Here is a 6,069-nt window from a genome sequence, read left to right on the forward strand (position 1 = left end):
TCAGTTCTTGGTTCAGCTGTTTGAGCTTCATTTGATATAATCTGATGTGATTCATATACGGATATGAAAAGTTTAACAAAACATACTGAAAACTCTTGCATGCTATACCATGCTGGCTGGTTTTTTGTTTTGGGGTTTTTTTGTTTTTTTTTAGTAGAGAATAAGCTTTGCCTCTGTTTCACTTTCCCATTCAAACTGAAAATATTTCTGGTGAACCTGCATTAATATTTCACACTATAACAGCTTTCACCAACTGAGTGTCCTCCTCCATTGCTGTGCTGGCCGAGAATGATGGGGAGCTATAGCCAAACACAACTGGAGGGTACCGGATTGGCAAAGGTTATGCTATAGTATTGCCAGACAATCTAACAATGGAATAGTTGTGCTTAGAAATGTATATGTCAGTGTTGGTATCGTCAATCAATCAATCAATCATTTTATTTGTATGCCGCCTTTCCAAAGTTAAAACTGTGCTCAGGCTGGCTTACAACACATAAAAAGCATCACATAACTACAAACATAACAAAGGTAGTCATAAACAATGAAAAAAAACATCAAAAAGTACACAACCGATTCAAACAATTTCCACATAAATCGTAAGATCCAAAATAAGGCTACAAAAAATTAACAGCAACAACAACGCCCCCTAATACCCCAGACCAAGAGTCTGTTCTGCAGCATCAGCTTTTGTAGCTGGAGTCAGTCAGTCAGCATTTGTATAATTTTAATAATTTGGATCTTACTTTCAGTTACTTGTATAGTTTCTGTTCTTGAGAAAAGGCATTTAGCCACATTTGTGCCACATTAAAGCCTAGTGCACCAGAAGCTGATAAATCCTAGTCCATGTCACTTAACAAATTCCCGTTACCGTTATTCAGGTAAATGGTTGAGGATGAAAATAGCAAGTGTTAATGCTTACCTAATGGCTTGTGACCCAGGTACGTGAGAGAGCACCTACTTCCACAAGTGCCTGCCCAAGTGTGGAGGTCATCACTGGAGATTTTGTTATTATCTTGAATGGCCCACCTTCTAAAGTCAGGTGGCTGGCAACCAGGGACTTCTTCCATTCTGACCCACTTTTGGAACTCTCCCGAGGGAGCCTTTCCAGGCCAGCACCACCTTTGAAACCTTTTTTTGCAGCATGTGTACATCTCATATGAAACATTTCAAAAAAAAAAAAAAACATATAAGGAAAATACCCTTATTTACTATGCTGCCTTAATACCTCATATGTGTTTTATTTTGTTCAAATGTGCTGTTTGATGGTTTTAATTGCTGTCATAAATTGTTAGCTGCCTTGAAAATAGAAATCCTGAAGGACAAAACAATGCATGTTGAAACTAAATAATTTCAAACCTTCACAAGCTGCCGTTTCCCCTCTTCCAACTATCTGTGCAATGGACTTCATCTTTTAATGACATGTCAGTTGGACTGTTTTCTAGTTCTTTGACCCTGTTCTTTTGCTGGTTGCCAAGACTACTCTGCCAAAGTAGAGGGTGCGAAAACACCTATGTAAACAGAGTGACCATTGCTAAATTAAATTGCTATGGTGAGAATGCAGTGTTTGTGTAATTAATTTGTACTTTAATTGCTGTGCAATATGAATATCAGCAGTGTTTTACTTGTACTATGATAGCTCCTTTGGGACTTGATGAACATTGGGGCGTTCCTGTTTAGACATCTTAAAGCAGGGCTATTATTTGATTGTCATCTACAGATTGGTGTAAGGGGTGAGGAGCAATAAAGGACTCAAAGAGTAGTAAGAATGTGCATCTTCATCCAGTGGGACTAACTTTTTATACACACAACGTATACACACAGCCTCCTCTCCACTTATTTACATCCACATAAAGGTGCAGTGCTTCCAAAAATTGTAGCTTTTAGGGTAGGCATTAAAAAGTTGCTACGGGGACATATCAGGCTCTCAAAGCAGGGATTAGCCACCCCACCCCACCCCCGATCTACCTGAATATACTAAGCAAGCAGCTTTTAGTCATTCTCAACCTTGGGTCTCCAGGTGTTGTTGGACTACAACTCCCATCATCCACAGCCTGCAGAGGTAGCAGTCAGGAATGATGGGTATGGTAGTCCAACATCATCTGGGAACCCAAGGCTGAGAAAGGCTGACCTAGAGGCTTCATTTGAGCCCCTGGAAAACAGGGACACTTGGAGGGTGTGATACAAGCTGAAATGGTGGGTTGTTTTTTTTTAAGAAAATCATATACAAGATGCAAATGGAAAGTAAGAAAGGTAGTAACCAAACACCTATAGATATAGCACTCCTCCCAGCCAGGTGTGTTACTGGGGATGAATTAGAGGGGGGAGGCAGCCATGCATCATATTAGGCATGTTACTCCGCCCTTAAATGTGGTTATTTTAACCCCCCCTTTTTTTACAAGTAGTCAGTATGGACACTTTGATCTGGATTGGGATCCTCGTATGTGAGGCAGGAGAACTTGAACTCTCTTCCCCCCTGCAGTGGACCCAGTCTGAACTGGGGAAGCTGGAACATCTGCAGCAGTGGTTCCCAACCTTTTTTTGGCCATGCCCCACCTAAGCATCTCCAAAATCCTGATTCCCCACCCCCCACCCCATTACATATAATTCTTATTATTCAAATTATATTCACTTGGAGGAAGTCTAAAAGGCCATAAACAAGCTTCCAAATTGCCCCCCCTTAAAAATCAAATTGCCCCCCTGTGTGGGCGTGTGCCCCACATTGGGAACCACAGATCTACAGTTTGCTTTGCTGTGATCTTTCATTATAATGCAAACTGCAGGCCAAGAAAGCAATGAGTTGAAGTGCCCCTTCTCCCCACACTAGGGGGTCCAAACCACTCCTCCCCCATGCTGGTTGTTTGTAAACATAAACAACTAGATACTACCCTGCATAGGGCAGTGGCATGACTTGGAGGAGCTTGGTTTTACAGGCACAAGATGCAGGATGCAGGATGAAAACCCAGGAGATGGGATTAAACTTAACCGAAGGAAGGCAAACAATGTGAGACAGATGGTCTTTCTTTTTAAAAAACAACAACAACAACCCAGCCTTATTGTAATAAGACACACCAGGCTCTATAATTCCTGGCAGTTTTAGCAGAATTATACACAGCAGTTGGAAGGCACCAGGCTTTGGGCCAAGAAAACCTAACCACCCAGGAAGTGAAATAATCACTGTGAAATGTATGACTTGAAAGGTTTTCTTTCACAGTATATTGTAGGCAATGTACATAAAGAGAAGGTTGCATATGGCATTATAGGCATGGGACCAGATGCTCTACTTCCGGCAGTCTTTAGACATGTAGATTAGAATGAGTAAGAAATAATGTCTTTAATTTTACTTCTTTGATGTGACTGGAACACACAATTACCCAATTGTGACACACATGTAACTGACACTTAACATCTATATGATAACTGACACATTTCTTCCTTAGATGCCTTTGTGATTCATTTTCAAATCTCAAGAGCACTCTAGACATTTTGTTATGTTTCCCTTTATTAAATTATTTTTGGAACCCTACTATTTTTGGAACCCAGTTTTTGGAACCTACGGTACTTACAGTAATTCTGCTCCTATTCTGAAAAGAATCAAGTGTAAACATACTGGGGTTTCATGGGCAGTTTATTTGCCTGAGATTCTGTATTGTAGTATTAAAGCAGCTGCTAATAACCTCTGTGTGCATAGCTGAATGCATTTTCTTTCATTTCTGAGTGCTTCTTAAGGTTATACGTGTGAAAAATGCTTTTATTGGTGAACTGCCTGCGATTAGAGCTTTTTTTTTTGTTCCACAGGTTAAAAAAGAGCCTTGCATATAACCTGAAAATATGGACTGAGGTTCCTGCTGTGCAAACCAAAGGTTAGATTGATGAGCATCCCAACCCTTTGATCTTCTCATCCCCTTCCAGCTGCTGGTTAGATTGTCTCTTCGGGGATAATGAACTCCCTCTCTACTAGAGGTTTTTGTGACAGTTATTACTTCGTAGCCAGAAGATTTCTTCTGCTCAGTGGCTTGTTGGGTAGAGGCAAAGCACATATGCCTTTATTTTAAAAGGTGATGTAGTTGAAATAATATTTGCAGCCAACACAACATATAGGCTGAAGCAGCTAGCTAGGCAGCTGACCAGCAGCCAGGTCACTGTTGCTTGCCAAGAGAGAAAGGGGCAAGGCAGTGGGGAGGCTGGCATGCTGCAAATGCACATGTAGAGCCAATGTGGTGCTCCAGTCTTGCCAGTGTGTTTGCTCTGCACCAACCGGCAGAGCTTTTCTCGGTTGTACGGGGCCTTTTACAGGCAGGCCCAAAGGAGGTAGGAGAACCAACGGTAGCTCACTGTGACTTGTTTGCAAGGCATTTTGAGGATAAAACTGCTTGCATCCACCAACACCTTGACTCTTCTGTGATATAAATGATGTAAAACCTGGCTCATAAGTTACGTTGGATTTAGGCACTTTCACTTACACATTCCTTTCAGACCCTTCATACTGCTTTCTTTGCTATAGACTGCTTCAAGTGACTGACTTGACAGACATTTTTATATTCTTACTACAAACTGTTTTCTCCCTAGGGTTGAGGACTGGGGATATCAGCTGCCTCATCCTGGCTGATGTACATTGTGGTTTTGAAGTTCCAACAATATAGCCACTTTAAGGTTAACATAGGTTAACAAGTGAGATTTAAAACAGACTTTTATATCGATCCATTTAACAACCTTGAACTGAAAATATACCAATTAGACTGTCTTGGAGCTATTTATTTTCTGCTCCAATACACACAGCTAATAGTCACAGCTTCATAACTGTTTTAAATTTTTTTTTTTTTACTTTTGCTGATAAAGTATGAGACTTCTGCCAACAAGGCACTTCAATGTGTCTATGAAAAATTAAAGATCTAAAGCAACTGATAGTTTATTGTGATTGTTTCAAAAGTTGAAGAACTCAAAAGGATGGGGAACAGTAAATAATGCTTTTTGTCCTCTTTTCTGTGACAGAAACAGAACTTGTGAACCTCCATTTTCCAGACCTAATTCTAATGCTATAAACCACCTGCCCTGCATGTAACTACAGTTTCTACCAGCTCATCACTGAAATCCTGAATTTCTAAAAAGTAAACCTGTATTGCAAGGGCTTGTCATCTTACATGCACCATTCACATTTTTAGGTGTTCCTTTAAAGGATTATAGGTGCATATGTTCAGAGATGTGAAACATTTATTGGATGTATTATACATGTATCGAGGTGGTTATATTACAGATACTGCCGGTGAAATATACTCAGAGTCGAGTGCGAATTTCATGCTCTTTATTCAGCTCATAGTAGCAATGAATGAATCTTTCTGCAAAATGTTTGCTATATATACATTATTTACACAATGGGCCCTGCGTGATTGGCTAATTCCAGGCTGCTCCTGTAGGCCAATCAGGTTGCGGATTCACTTCCACCTGGAGCTGGATTGGGTGGCTCCTGTGGACCAATCAGACTGCTGTATTCTGGATCCTATTGTTCTAGGATTCAGCTCAGTACATAACAGCCAGTATATTTTTGAACCTTTTGTTTGGTTCTCATTTAGTTTCTGTTTGGTAAAATTTGTAACTGTGTAATCCTCTTTTAAAGATATTCAAGTTGGTGGTTGTCACTACTTCTTGTGGGAGCTAATTCCATGATTTAACTATGTGCTGGGGGGGGGAGTGCTTTCTTTTGATCAAAGAATCAGAGTTGGAAGGGCTCTTGAGGGTCATGTAGTTCAAATCCCTGCACTGCAGGAATCTTTTGCCCAAGGTGGGGCTTGAACCCACAACCGTGAGATTCAGAGTCTCATGCTCTACCGACTGAGCGATTCTGTCCTGAATCTTCCAAGCTTCATTGGATCACCCCAGGTTCCAGTGTTATGGGATAGGGAGAAAAACATCTCTCTGTTCACTTTTCACACACCATGTGTGGTTTTATGTACTTCTGCAATAACAAAATTATTATGGCCTATGTTTTAATGGATAGAGGTCACTTCATCAGATACATGAAGTGCAGTCCTCGGTAGGCAAGTATTTTGTTAAATGCCATGCCCATAAAAGAAA

General features: G+C 40.6%; 1 non-coding gene across 1 annotated transcript; it reads right to left on the reverse strand.

Moving 5' to 3' along the window:
• Positions 1-5,768: 5,768 nt before the first annotated feature.
• On the reverse strand, positions 5,769-5,841 carry TRNAQ-CUG. The gene has a single exon. It is a non-coding gene; the product is annotated as a tRNA-Gln (tRNA).
• Positions 5,842-6,069: the final 228 nt, after the last annotated feature.

The sequence above is a fragment of the Lacerta agilis genome, chromosome 7 (genome assembly GCF_009819535.1).
Source record: "Lacerta agilis isolate rLacAgi1 chromosome 7, rLacAgi1.pri, whole genome shotgun sequence".
Taxonomy (NCBI): Eukaryota; Metazoa; Chordata; class Lepidosauria; order Squamata; family Lacertidae; genus Lacerta; species Lacerta agilis.